Raw genomic sequence first — 16,366 nt, forward strand, 5'->3', positions numbered from 1 at the left:
GTTCAGCTACCTCTGTCATTTTCAAGGGGACTAGCCAACTGCGCAGAAATAACCCGGCTTCAGTATTCTAATGAAATGCATCAAAAACTCAACAGATAGAGTGCTTGCAATTTTTTATTAACTATTTTGTTTTATTAAGGAATTACTAATATTCCTATTTACCCCTCCTTTTTCATATCTTATCACTTGTAAGGTCAAGGGGTCAGAATCGATCCTGTGACTTTCTACATCGCTAGGCGGCCCGTAAATCATTGCTCTATTGACGCTTATTTTATTTCTACAGACATATAAGCGTATGGTTCTAATATAAGGGTGTAGCTGTAGCTTAAGGATAAGGTGGGTTTTAATAAAAGAAATATTCTTGATATTAAATAATTACGTTATGGATTGCAATTGAATTGAATAACACCCGATCAGTAACAAGACTAGTATATAATCTATATCAAATTAACTATAAAAAAACTTAATATTAATTAAATTCATTTATAACTATAACCATTTCAAGTCAATTACTTCTATCAGGTATCGAACTCGTTAACACGCAACCGTCACAGGCTAACCGAAAAGGTCGTCGGTAGCGTGAAGTTTTGACAGGCGTTTGAAAGATGATACGCGCAACCGAGTGAATTCAGAAAGCATTCATTAATCAATGCATAACATCTTTTATAATACTGAAATATTTAAATTGAAATGGATCTTCACTAAATATATCATATAAGATGAATGGCAAGTAGGTATTACATATATAGACTTTTTTTTGACAAATCGTTTTATCTTAGTCAATTTAAGATTTTTTATTTCGAACATAGTTAAAAGTTAATACACTATCATTGAATATGACATACCACATTAACAGTTAAAGTAGTTTAGTAGTTAAAACACGTAAATCTTAACCTAGAACGCTGAGTTTTCGTGTACTTTATTTTTATTATAATTCAACTTTAGAAGGAAAATATCTTAAGGAAAATTGCATTCGTGGAATGATATTCTACCATAAGTGTATCCAGTCCACTTTGGATTAAACTGGTGGAATAAAGCCATTGCCAAATAGTGTAACATGCGAAGGCTATTTTTTACTTTACATAATATAGCATAATCTAATCAAAGCAACTATAAAATTACGGTTTATTAATTAAAATAAATCTTTAATGTTCAAGGCTATTTCATTTTATTTTAATGTCATAAATATACGTACCTAAATAGGTACAATAATATAGAAAAATATAATTGACCCAGTTATAAACACCAAAGTATAATGTTACTACGATTATGTTTTTTTTTTTCATCACGAACCGGTAATCACAAGCTGTACTTTACTACGCGAGCTACCGGTATTTTGCGTGAACAACAGCCGTTTAATTAGTTGTAGCGACCTAAAAACATTTTACCTATGACACTAAGCTTAGCTTACAATTTTCAGTAGAATTAATAATTTCTATACAACATAATTTATCGTTTTTATAATTATAATAATAATAAGGCCGATTGAAATATGATAATCTGTAGACGATAATATTTTAAAGTTTTTATAATGTCTGGCTTAAACTGAAGAAGATTGATATGAAAATTATTTTTAGCAAGCCAAGATGGTCTGATGTTTACCTTAACCGAAAATTACGAATTCAAACCCAGACACGCCCTAACAATTTTCATGTGCTTAATTTGATCTCATAATTCATCTCAGGCTAGACTCTGAAGTAAAACATCGTGGGGCATGTGTCAGTTGAAAACATGTCACATGCGTATTGACAAGCATGTATTTAAGGAGCGTTATGAAATGGGTTCAAATATTCACCACAAAAGGAAGAGGTAACTAACAGTGGCAAAGTTACAGACCGTTTAAATGTGTTTATTTTCCTTTTGATTCGGGTCTGTGCCTTAAATGTATTATCATAATGGGGAGAATATATTAAATTCCTTTTCTTCAAAGTTTCCTACGTTTCATCCTATCCTAACTACTTTACTCATACGTAAAGCAAATATTATTTTAGGACTTACACCGTACGATGTTCTCGCACAGAGATTAAACTATCTAATTATTATTTACTTTGGTTAAACTTTGATATGTTAATGTAATTCATTCTAAATAGACCAGTCCATTTGATTATAGGATCTTATTATAATATCTCTACTCACCCGTACTATAGTTGCGTGATTTTGTGTGGTATTACCACTATTCGGGTCATAAGGCTAGACTTAATTATAAACCAGTTGTAATAATTAACCGGATTTGGCTACTAAATTTATATTGGACAAAAATAGGTGAGGCCTAAGGTGGCACTACCTCAGTAATATTAATGTTTAATTTCGAGGTAAAAGATTTTAGCGAAATATAAGTTTTTATTTCTTTCGTAGTAAATTATAAATAATTTATTACTATTATATTTTTCAATATTTATATTAAAATATAACATTAATTTATGGAAAAATAATTAACATATAATTCTTATAGAAAATGCATTGAAAAATAAATAAAACTACATTATTTTACTTAAATAATAATAAAGTGTATTGTTATAACCAACTATCGTCAACGTCAAGTTTTGTTTATAAAACCGATTTTAATAAATTGGTCAATACAATAGACAGAATTTAAAAATAAGAATTTATCGTATATTAAGTAAAAAACGAAAATATATTATTTAAATTATTACTCTGATAAAAAAAAAATATAATACCTAATACATAATTTTAAACACACAATAAAAGTATTTCGTTAAAATAATAGAAATTAATTATAAAGTGTTTGTTGTATATCTATTGTGTTTTTGACGTTTTCATTAAATTTTCTTAATACAATTTAATGAAACTCTGATTATTATCATTATAAAGAAATAATGTACTGTTTGTGATTTTATATTTAAAAAAATTATAACGTCTTTTTTTTTAAATTTGGATACAAATTAGTAGTGTAACTTGTGAGATATACATATATACATATATTATTGATCCATCCTTTTCAGACATCACAAACTTGATTCACAGTTATTATGCTAATACATTATTTACATTTCTTCGAATAGTAAGTAATACATAATTATTTTTATAATGTCAATATGTTGTAATGTTACATTATAGGTTTTTGAATCGACTTATTGACTAATGATAGTAATCGAATCAATATGTATCTCGAACACAATATCTTCAATCCAATGTTAAACGTACATTTCACTTAATCAGATTGAGGTCTCGACCTTTGTAATTAAATAGCTGTTAATTATATTGAATAGATAGGAAATGAGGCTAACGGTCAACTGGTGACATTTAGAAGTCTTCTGTTTCTTTGGTACTACAATTAGCGTTAGCCGTCCATCGGCTAAGATCGGTCGTTCCACGATAGCGTAACCATGGTAACGTAGACCACACACGAATAATAAGGTTGTACCGGGAACTATGCAAATCAGACCCTTTGATTCTACGTGGTTATGTATACATTAAGCGTTTCGTTTATACGATTCTAATTCATCTGTATCAATGTGGAAGTCTATTGCCACACCACAGGTTCGACGGCGTCGGGTATTTTTATTTCACTCACGTAACCGGCCGGCAATGTCAACAACGAACTGAACTTACTAGTCGATCGCCAACTGTATTGACCTGCCTTATGTACTAGTCAAAGCGGTATTACGCCTAGAAAACGCCGTGTTATATTTAGAATACATATTATGTAGGTACTGTTAATCTAAGTGTATATCAAAATCAGTTTTACTTATTGCAAATATATTCTATAATATATTTTTTTAAGATTAATTAAATAAATTATGTCTCGTTTAAAAAAATAATCAACTGATTTTTCTTCTGAACTCAACGGTGTCTTGTGATCACTGTTAATTTTGTATGTCTTAGTAGCTCCGACTTTCATGACAAATATTTGTATTGACCATACGTTTTTCTTTTGTGTGTGTTATGGGATCACCGATTAAGAAAAAATATTCTAGTGTTGGTTATTTATCTATTCCAATAAATCTAACAATTCTAATATAGTTCAATGAGGTTAAAGATTAAAATATAATCAATTAAAAAGGAAAACAATTTAAACAATGTTCTTACCCTTAAAACATAATTTATAGTTAAGTACGCGACATTATAACAAAATACAAAAAAGACCCGAAAAGCACCCGAATTGAGAAGTTGTTATAGTTAGTCTGGCTCACTTACCCTTCAAATAGTAACCCAAGATTATCATAGTCGTTTTTCAACCACAAGGAGACAAAAGCCGTATAAGCAAAATTTAAATAATCTATGATATTCACTTGATAGGAACTTTGGAAATAAAATTATAGTTGATATGTTTAGTTAAGTTGATTAGTGTTGTATTATAAATAATAAAATATTAATCAAGGACTGTTAGTACTACACAACATAGTCGAGCTATTAGCAAATCGCATGAAATACGTATCTAAGTTTTGTTTATCTTTGTTACTTCTTCGATTGGAAAAGACTACAAGTATTGCTGTTTGGCGGTAGAATATGTGATAAGTGGATACCTATTCAGAAGTGCTTGCAAAGTACTACCACCAAGTGGAATGATGATGAAATTGATATTATTGCATCTTATATAATTTTAACCAAGCCAGTATAAAAAATATATTTTACACGGCTCGACATATTTCATGACGGGCCGCTACCGCGGTTTTACTCACGTTAAACGTTACTACTCCGCCCCCATGGGTCGTAACATGATATATATACTTTATAAACTTTCTTAATAAATGAAATAAACTGAAATTTATTGTTTTAATTATAATAATAATACTCTATGATTCAGGCCAGAAATTCATAGACCATTTCCGTATGCAGATCTCATAGAGATGATTTATCTTAACAAGTCTACTGCACATCTGTACGTAAACCAGATATGGACAATTTCTTAAAATTATTTATAGTTACCGTTGTAGATATTTGCATAAGAGAGATGGCTGTGCGAGATAACACAGTTTAAGGCGAAATTACGTGTGCTCGGTAAATTCAGAAGACTCTTAGTAAAATCGAATTTAAATACAACATGCCTTCAAAGAACTTATGGGAATATGCAAATTTATCTCTGCTTAACAGTTTCCAGATTTTGAAACGCAATTTCTAAAAAGGTTTTCTTTTAGAATGTTAAATAAAAGATTTGTAAAACTTGGTCACTTCAACTTCGTTTTTTAAATGTATTTATTATTAAGCTTAAAAGCCTTTCACAGATTAAAAACAACGGATATTAATTTACTCTTGATTTCGCAGTAACTAATATAACATCTATATATATTTACTGTATATAACAAAGACGAAGACATGACCATGATATGAATTCGGACTTGTTAGTATTAACTTTCATTAAATCATATTTGATTAATTCTTCTCCTTTATCTATTCTTCTGTTATATTCGTAATAAAAAGATCAACATTTTCATTAATCTGCATATTATCGATTGCTTTCCAACAAGACTAAATCGAAGGATCCAAGTGACGCGACAGCGTGGACGAGTACCCTATTCAGTGCGCCCACGATTCACTCCAGCCGATATCGAGAAAACAATTATTATCTACTCGGAAAGCGATAAATCCCTTGTCCCGAAGCTGACCGTTATTGCCATCGCGACATGCTATCTGATCCTGTACTGTGACATATTGCTTCGAATATAGGTATGCTATTAGGTATTTTGTCTCGGTCACGAATTGAAATCGGTCTATATTGTTTTCTGTTCCCTTTGTTCGAAACATGATTGTAGACTAACAGTAAAATATATCATGTCATGTATTCTAGGGCTTATGTTTAATTATTTGAATCAAAGTCGAATAATATCTGCATTAAAACAGCGTTATTTTATGAATTTCATTACCTTTAATATATATAATAAAATAAATTGTAAATATCACACAAATTCACAGATAACTCCTCTTAAGGAGAAGTTGGATCTACTACACGTTTTTGAATTTGTGTTGGACTGTCCGCGAAGCTACCCGTGTCGTCTTCAAACAGGTATATTAATAGTATTCGATTGAAGAATAAGTATAAAAAGAAAAATCCTCACATTTTTCCGGTTAGGAAAGTTGAAATTCTTGACTTTCATCCTCTATAATATTCATGATTTATATATATAAACCTTCCTCTTGAATCACTCTATTGATTGATGAAAACCGCATTAAAATTCATTAAGAAATCTAAACGTACAGACAGTGGGAGACGATTTTGTTTTATATCATGTACATATTTCATATTCAAGCTTCATCGCGTTATGTTCCTTTACTACCATCCGCTGTATTGAATACATGGATTCTCATTGATACTTGTCCGTATTGTAACCTAGGTCTCATTCGTAATTTTGTTAGTAAAAATGTACATCTATTTAGTGGTATATCTTCCTGTATGCCCGCCTGTGTAGGTACTACCCACTCAATAAATATTATACCTCCAAACAACAATATATAATCTTGTTGTGTTCCATTTTGAAGGGTGAGTTAGCACAACTACAGCCATTTCTTATTCCCCGAGGTTAGTGACACATTGACGATGCAAGGGATGTTTGATGTTAATTATTTCTTACATTTATATTTCATCGGGTGGTTCTTTTGCGATCCAACCTATTTGAATAAAATTCACCAGGGCGTAAATGTATTCACTGTGGTGAAACTGATTACTTAAAAAATTAAATTAGTTTGACTAAAAATTGTACAAGTTTTGTGTGAGATATTCGTTGTATATAAAGTACTTTGACACTATTACTTAGTAACTATACATAATTTAAAATGACATTCTTGATCAAATCTAATCTTAAGAATAATATAACTGTCTCGTGTAAAATATATTAATGTTGATAACACAATTACTTACACATAGTTTTACAGTTTGTACAGAGATTGTACGCGTTGATATCGAAGTTATCTGGACGACAAATCGTTGCAATTTATTAAAAAATTATATGACAATAATTGGAATAGCTGCCTTGATACAAACGAAGCTACTGCACATGAAGGATTACATACAAATTTAGACCGTATAAATTATTATGGTGCTCCAAATTAGCCTTCACGAACTGGTATAATGTTTTTATTAGAGATAAATCAGATCTATTTCGAGACTTATAATTAGAATGCTACATGCATAATAATTGCAATTCACAGCATTTAACAGTCACAAAATAATTTATCAATATTTTAATTCAACTGTATTTTGTCATTTGATTCATATTAATAAATAAAATTAATCATTTTCATCATCATCAGCCAATCATAATCCACTGCTGGACAAGTGCCTCCTCTAAGGCGCGCCGAAGCATCAAGTGTTCCATTTTACGTTTTCAGTCAGTAATTAATACTAGATCGATATTACTAGACATGCTAAAATGTATAAATTATTTAGATCTTTATACATGGTCAATAATCAAATTGATACTAAACCAATTTGTTGATGATACTCAAATCAATAAAAAAACACTGGTCATCAGCCCCTAACGGGTTTGACGGGCATTCTCGTCTGGGGGGTACCACAAGCGGATCAGTTTTTCTACTGCCCAATGGAAATGTACTTCGTTTACAGTGTTTTTATACCAACAAGGCATTCAATACTGTCTACAAAAACATTATAAAATATTCACAGTATATACAAATTAATGGAGGAGTGAAAACCTAAACGCTATGAGGTTAGTTGTTATCAATTTGCAACGCGACGCTCTATTATGGAATCATAAATGTAGTGGATATTTGTCGAATCTAGCAATGTTTAAATTGGAGTCGAATTAAATTGAAACTTTAATATTTCTATATAGAAGCATTGCGCTCAGCAGCAGATACGACGCTTGCTCAACTCAAGAATATACTGATCACTTTTTATGAAACTTATGATGCTGTCCGCATTTATCGAGTTGTTTTACGCCGGCGGCAATATTTCTAGTTTCCCATTTATGGATATATGAATGAGTTATCCTGTCCACTCGGAGAGTTGATTTCTTCATCCTTATTTCATTAGAAATAGAGACTTTTTTAGAAGGAGGATATTACGCGGCTAAATAACTTTTCATATAAGGCCGGTTATGTCGTAGTCAGCCTAATGGAAGATGCTTTTCCTGAATGATTCAAAGCAAATGAAGGAAATATCATACTTGCATAACACGCTGAACTCAGAAACGCTACCTTACGAATTCTAAAAATATATTTAAATATTTTGCATGTTTATTTGTAATTGATATCCACATTTTGCCTGTCGTTAAGGTAAGGCTTCCTTTCGTAAAATGATTTAAAATTCTGATACGAAATTAATTACAAGTTGTGTTGTAAAATATGTTTAATGGGTAATAAAGTGTAGAGCCAAGCCCATCGACATGTACACACTTTTAAGTGTATAGTAGTCAATCTATTAAATATTTTATGATTCATTTAAGACGCTTATGTGAAAACAATAAATCAACGTTGCAGGTGCAAAAAACTTATAATCAAAAATATAATGTATATGGATAAAGTTTTAACATATATACATACATTAGCAGCATGTAAATTTCCCACTGCTGGGCTAAGGCCTCCTCTCCCTTTGAGGAGTAGATTTGGAGCATATTCTCTACGCTGCTCCAATGCGGGTTGGTGGAATACACATGTGGAAGAATTTCATTGAAATTAGACACATCCAGGTTTCCTCACAATGTTTTCCTTCACAGCCGAGCACGAAATGAATTATAAACACAAATTAAGGACATGAAAATTCAGTGGTGCCTGCCTTGGTTTTAACCCGAAATCATCGGTTAGGATGCACGCGTTCTAATCACTGGGCCATCTCGGCTGCCATATATACATGCGAAACGTTATCTAATTAAATATTTGAATTGATGTCACGTTTAATTAGAATCGATGGAAATGGTTATCGTAGAAGTTGTTCGATATAGCGACACACCGCGAGCTCTTTATCCCCGAGATATATTGCGTATTTCACTAGTATCTTACGTATCTTAATAGTTAAGTACGTGTTCTTCATTCCAGTAGTCGCTCTGATAATTAAATGTCAATTCGAACGAACGCTTACCCCGCGCCGCTTCTGATAATATCGTCGAAAGCAATGATAGTGTATTATCAGTCTATATGAATATGATAATTTTATTTAGTGCAAGTACTTATTAGTTTTTTAGAAAGGGTTGTTTGGTATTCATTATTAATTTATTTTGGATACTTATAACATGGAGCCACTTATACAAATTAAATTAAAATTTATATAAATGTATAATATAATTAACTCATATACGATTCAGTGATCAATAAGGAATTTAATACGCATAACCGAATTCTCATTTTGGAGTACAAATCAGGTAATTAAAAATAATATTGTATCATGAATATTTTTAATTTAATGGGAAACATTACTTAGTAAATATATATATTAGATTTGGGCATAGTGTCAATGTACCAATCATTAATGGCGACGAAGTAATATAATGATAATTAACCTAGGACGTTACCGCCCACGTAACATAGTCGTCACATTGGCGAAAAATGCCGACAAATAAGAGAAATCTCAGATATGATTTCGTAATAAAACGTTTGGGGCGATTGTAGACAATAGTTACGCCAGAGTTTAAACTGGAATTTTGCAAACTGTATGTTTGAAATACTACTTTTAGTTGAAACCTCAATATGTCAAAGATAGCAGGAATAGTAATTTTTAAGGTAACCCGTCAATTAAAATATGAACCCAATACAATCTTATACAATTGATGTGACTATACTTCGATATTGTTCCACTGATCTTCATTAAATTTTTTACAAATTATTTAGAAAAAGAAGGTTTATGTAAAGAAGGTTTTTGTACTAGCTCGATAGCGCTCCTATACATACTTCCATATCGTCGTGACAATTGGTACAACGTCAGACTTGTTTTGCAAGTAACATTATTATTTCCCTCTATTTTATTTTTAAGTAGTATTAAACGTAATTAAAACTAATTTCGCAACTGTTGTTCTTCCACTCCTATGTCTGGAATATACATATAGAATGTCTTCGGATTGCATTTTCATTGCGTATCTGAAAACCAGTGTCGAGTATCGTCGGCAAAAACAGGGCTATCGATTTCATCTCTAAACGCGTTCTCGTGGATCTTGTTCATTTAAAAACAGTAATATTTCATACAACTGTTTGAATAAAAAGTTCCTAAACAGGAAGTGAAGTAACGGGTCCAGACAGAACGTTAGGTCACAGCCCACGGGGATGACAGCTTATTGCCTTGTCGATTTATTGACTGAAATGACGTAGACATTACTAAAACTAAGTGTATTGTTACTTCGAAAAATATATGTATACATTATATAATTTTGATGAGTTATTTATTATTTTTAAAGAAAATTTAACAAAATCTCAAGTTTCATTGAATAAACTTTACAATATGGGTAAATTATTTTAAAAAAAAATTCTATTTGTATTTTACTAACCAATTATTTTCTATATGATATAAAACTAACTAGGTACATTAAACAAAAAAGGGCATTGGTCTTACAGCCAGTGACGCATTATCAATTACGTGTATAAAACGTATACTAATGATGACGTATACGACCTTTCGAAGAAGACTTCTCCTTACTGTATTCAGTTTAGCCGTGACGCAAATGTTTGCGTGCTATGAACTACTCACACAGTGAAGGTTACGAAATGATTTGATGCTATCGAAGTAATATCAACTAAAATTGAAATTGTAACACTATAAGGCTTTAAGGTGTACTTGACATTTTTTAAATGACAAAGATATTTACGGTATAAGTGGGCGGACTGGTATATTTGCCAGTAACTACATCCCATAGAAATCGGTTGAGTACAAAAATGTAACCATTCCTTACATCGCCAATGCGCTACTGATCTTTTGAACTAAGATGTTATGTACGTTAAACATATAGTTACACTGGTTCACTCATCCTTCAAACCGGAACACAAAAACATCAAGTATTTCTTTTTGGCGGTAGAATATATGAGGAGTGGGTGGTACCCAGATGGTGGTAACCACACGGGCTTGCACATAGCATTACACCAAGTGAGTGATTGATTTGGGTCAATGAGTTATTAGTTAGTTAATGTATTAGTTACTTATTACATCTTGAAAATTACGTTACATATTTACGTTTTAAAAAAAATTACAACACTTTATTTTAATACAATTATATAAACTTAGACCTTGCCCCAATTAACCCTTAATGGGTTAGCACAGTATTTTATCGAGCTGCATGAAAAATAATTTAAGAGGCTTATTGAGATTTCATATGCTTTATGCCATAAGCAGTTAAGCTAATGGTTTTAGCGGATGTACTCAAAACAAAAAGTCGACTCCTATAACATCCTCGATAAGAAAGGGCGGTTCTAAGCTGTACATCAAACGAGTCTTTTTAAAACACGCTCTTAACCTTACTTATAAATGCTGTTTCGCGGTGAAGTGAGCACTTTTTCTTATTTTTTAGTCATTATCTATGATTTTACTTTCAACGAAGACAGAATATTGCTTAACTGGTCACCAATTAATATATACCATTAACACATATAATATAATAACACATATACACCATAAACATATACGATTAAGCCAATTAACTTTGAGCCGTTCAGGTCATAAGGTTGTATGGATTTTTCTAGAAAATGTTAAAAAATACATCGTATTTTTTAAACAAAATGGGTTCAAAGTTTTATAATACTTTAGACTTTCGCTATTAGCATTGTATATTAATATTTATTATCCTAAATTACTCGCATATTGAATATATATTATTATAGGTATAATAGTCATATATATATATATATATGTGTATTTTTATGTATGTAGTAAATGTATATATTAATGTGTAAAAATTTGTATGTAAGTTTATGGCTGCATCAATTAACCCCGATTACGTTTTCAAAATCAGCCATAATTAGCCATAAGTCTGCCCTAAAAATAATATCCATCAATAGTAAAACAAATCATTTTTTTTTTAGTTCTAAGTTTTCCGTATTGTATTGTATTTTTGGTATACAATAAAGTGTATTGATTATTATTATTATTATATTCTTGACTGCTATATATAGTGCTAAAGAACAAAAACGATGTCATAACCAACAGATCAATATCACGAGAAGATCTTAAATGAATTATGTATGACACGCCACATTCAAGTGATGAAACTGAAGTCGAAAATAAAAATATAACCTCAATCCGTCGACGTAATACACTTTATGTAATTAATTTCGCCTGCTTCATATCCGTCTATCAATTCCTCATTCAATATATTAAAAAGTACACCTTTTCAACGACATTTTAATCATATGATGTTATTTCAAATAATATGCGGTTAATTACTAACATATCAAGGGTAAGGTCTGCGTCAATGACTGAAAGCATCATTTTCACTGGAAATATTAGTGAGGCATTGTTCGTGACTAGCGTGAGTAACATATGAATCGATTTTATATAATTATTATGGCAATAGTTATTTATGTTAGTAATGAGTACTTAGTACATTATTACAATTTATAAACGATTAACTCGCTAAAATCTAAGAGTCATATTGTTCAATGACAATGTTGTTCTTATTGTTAATCCTTATTGTCTTCTATTGAATATAAACTGGTACTTTCGGATTGGTGTATTGGACAGCTCTTACGTTATAAAGTGTCATAATTATATATCCACCGTCACGGATTGGGGTGACGTGGTGGATGCCGTAGCCCAACAATGGACATTTGCAGGCTTACTTTGCTATCACTACAAAAATATGAATACAATATAATTACACGTGTGACTATCATTAGAGTTCTATTGTTCAAGATGAAAATATTAATAAAAATGGCTTTTGGAAAGACAATAATGCCAATAGCAGACGGCCTCTCTGGATATAAATATCATTAAAAAAAATCATATCAAAACTAGTCTTCTGGCCTCTTTTTTTTCTTTTAATTTTAGCGGTAATAGTAACGGTGATATTTTAAAGCAAATATATATTCAAGCAATAAGTGAAATTTTATTTTTCTCAAAAAATGGTCTTAGAAATTTAGCAATCGAAGCATCTACGTATGTGCATATAAATTTATATTCACAAAATCATTCCACGCCTATTCTAGTTACTGTTACTGCTTTTATTCAACTTTTCAAATATAGTAAAAAGGTATACATTCAATAACGGTATTGGTCGAAGTGACCGATAAAATAGCTCGTAAAATAAATATTCACTCCAAATAGACATAAGCAAAAGTCAGAATAAATTGCTTAATTTCAACAACAAATCATACAGAGCTGTGCGGTAAGTTATTTTTTTATTAATTTACAATATAATACTTTCGCTGCTACACGTTGTCGGTGGCCGCCGACCCTAAGTAAGATTAATGACGTAACAAATCAGAGACTTGGCTCTGGTTTTTTAATAGTCTGGAATATATGGCGAGGAATCAACCGCGAAATCGTTAATAAGCGATTTAGCGATAAATTATCAAGGTATCTCAAAATGAACAAATAAACCTTCGCATCGATAGATTAAATGCTAAGATACATCACTGGCTTAAGATAAAACATGGGCATGCAATTATTTTACATCGAAGTATATAATTAAATAGTATTATTTGTGCTTTATTTATAAAATTCATTGATCTTTAAAATTCTCAAGAACAATCCAAAATTATTATATATTTGTTTTTATATTTTAATTAAAAAAAAAAATATCTTAATCATTCAAAAATACTATAGCACGTGCGAAGTTGTTTCAAAAACAATGTACATATTGTACAATCGCGTAATCTGGTTGAGTCATATTTATCAGTATGGTACAAAATACCAGAAAGTAACCGGTGTTTAGTTTGAATTTCTTTAATGAGTCACCAACTGCGGGCCCTAACGATTTTGTGTCAACCAGCAATATAATGAATAATGTAGAACACGTACATACTGGTCTACATCTGACCAATGGACTGAGTTTTGGTCAGACTTAGATCGTTAGGCTTAGAGCTTTTATATATTCACAGAATGCTTGTATAATATTATTAATGGGTATGATTAACATTATTAAAGGCTTATATCATAGTGGTATATTACAACGATTTAAAAGGCAAGAAAGATAAATTTTAATAATAATAATAATATTAGTATTTACTTCGATACATTTTTTTTCTTATATACAATCAAAGCAATTAAATTATGTAACATTGCTAGTAATATTAAAGGGCTAGTAGCAATAATTAGATTCTAGATTAGACTAAGAAATAAAAACTCAACTGTACTTAAATAGTCATAAATATAAATCGGTTAATCATTTTCACTCCCTTTTTACATAAACGTAATAAACCTGGTGTAATTACACTACGTAAACCAGAGCGAGGGTTGTCTGTAACATTATTTATTACTATTTTAACCGCAAACTATTTAAATAAACGTCTACTTGACCATCTTCTTAGAATATATTATGCAATTGCGAGTGTGTTTGTTTTGCACAATACATTTTTTAAAAGCCTGTAGTTTTTTTTCTATAAAATATTCATATATCGTATGAAATATAAACATAAATATTGTATCGTTATGGTATATAATATGATCTTATAATAATATTGTTTTTTTTCTATATATATTAATTAGTGTTATTGATTGGAAATGTTTGAATAGTAAACAATTATAAAGTTAAATTTCATCAACATTCAATTAATTAAACAAATTAATGTGAGAGCGTGACGATGCAAAATATAATAAGTCTATATTGTTCTAGAGAAAAAAAAACTTTTATCGATAAGTACCTATTAAAAAAAGTTATTTGTAATATGTATAAAGATTCGATATTATATACGTGATACTGTATACAATAGCAATAACAATAGAAATATTTGCAAAACAACGTTCGAAAATATAGAATTACTTCGATGTAACTGAAATGTGTATAAATATCAGTGCTGGCAGTTATCCTAAATTGCCTCGGAATATACGAACAAACCGCCAGAGGGAACCAGTAAGGAATAGCAAGGTCCTATGTTAGGGAGCGTTGCTATTCTAACTTAAGAAACGTACGTATTCTGACTTTAGAAGCATTCGTATTCTAACTAAGGAAGCGATCCTGTTCTAACTTGGAAGCGTCCCTATTGTAATTGGCTATTCAAGTAGCTCGTAACTTTTCTCTAATAGTGCGATATACATACTCTAGTCTCATATTATCCTTAATGGCTTTAGGGCTCACGACTCTCTTACAAATTTAGTGTAGGCGCTAACGATTCTATTATTATTATAAAACTAGGATATTCTATTTTCAAATATAAATTAATAATATGAAAAAAAAATTGATTTATCATGTGTCAATATTTTAAAGTATTCAGAGATTATGTGACGTGTTTATAAAGATAGAGAATTTAAGTTATGTATTATTATAACTTCAATCCATATTTATATCGTTGCGCAAGCGCATGTTCTGCATACGAAAGAGTTCAACGAATTGTGCACACCTTCAATCGCTAGCTTTGTTTGTATCTAAAGACATTCTCGCTAAGATCGTATTGTATTTGGTCACAATATCTTAAAATAATTATTCTTTACGAAAATCAGATTCATGTTTCTAAAACAGTGTTTTATTTGTTTCCGAAGGTTTTAAAAAAAAAACTCTTTACTTAAATTGATATTTAAAAAAATGTATGCAATCTTAGTTCCTTACTTATTATATTTAAATGTTAGTTGAATTGCAAATAAATTAAACAGCTACAGCTAAAGGTTTACGTAAAATCAAAACAAAAGTCATAAATTAACATAAGAAAGGCGCGGTTCGTTATCATTATTTCATAGAACAGCTGCGATCGAGAGTAAATCAAAACCGTACTCACTGTTATCTAGGAATTACGAAAGCCAGTATTATCAGTTACATGAAACGTGCAACTTTCCAAGTGTCCCGCCAAAACCACTGACACTCTTGCACTTCGTTCGTCACAGTCCACACAAACAAAGTTCCCACACACGTGAAACAAAGTTCGATTTATTTTGTTTTCGTGATGCGCGCGCCGGTCGCAGTGTACGGCGCGTCCGCTACGCGAGTGGGCCCGTACCGAACTAGTGAAGTTGGAACTAAGTCGACCGCCGGCCGAGTTGAGAACAAAACCACCCGCCGGACGCCAAAGCCCGATACATGGAATATATTGTTTTGTCGTTGGATCGACTCCTCGTATAACCCGACGTACTCCAATGCGTTGTCAAGGGTCAAACATAAACTCTCCGATCTAAAGGCGTATAATTTAATGTATAATCGGGATATTGTAAATAATTGTACTATTTAGTACTGGTTGTAAAAGTCAACCCACCAAGAATTAATTATTGTTTTTTGTAATTAAATATCGATACTATGTGTAACATGAAATTGTTACATTGAAAAAATATTATATTATTCAATAACGTATTCCAAAATTTAAAACGTCAAATCTTTATAATATTTAA

The 16,366-nt window shown here is 30.9% G+C and overlaps 1 protein-coding gene across 1 annotated transcript in view; it reads right to left on the bottom strand.

The window, feature by feature from the left end:
- Positions 1 to 16,004, bottom strand: part of Cad86c (Cadherin 86C) — a 100,052-nt gene extending 84,048 nt beyond the window's left edge. Inside the window, exon 1 of the mRNA XM_026644612.2 lies at positions 15,763 to 16,004. The gene's annotated coding sequence lies outside the window, so the exon portion shown is untranslated. The remainder of the gene's footprint in view (positions 1 to 15,762) is intronic.
- Between the last annotated feature and the right edge of the window lie 362 nt (positions 16,005 to 16,366).

This window comes from Vanessa tameamea, chromosome 10 (genome assembly GCF_037043105.1).
Source record: "Vanessa tameamea isolate UH-Manoa-2023 chromosome 10, ilVanTame1 primary haplotype, whole genome shotgun sequence".
NCBI lineage: Eukaryota > Metazoa > Arthropoda > Insecta > Lepidoptera > Nymphalidae > Vanessa > Vanessa tameamea.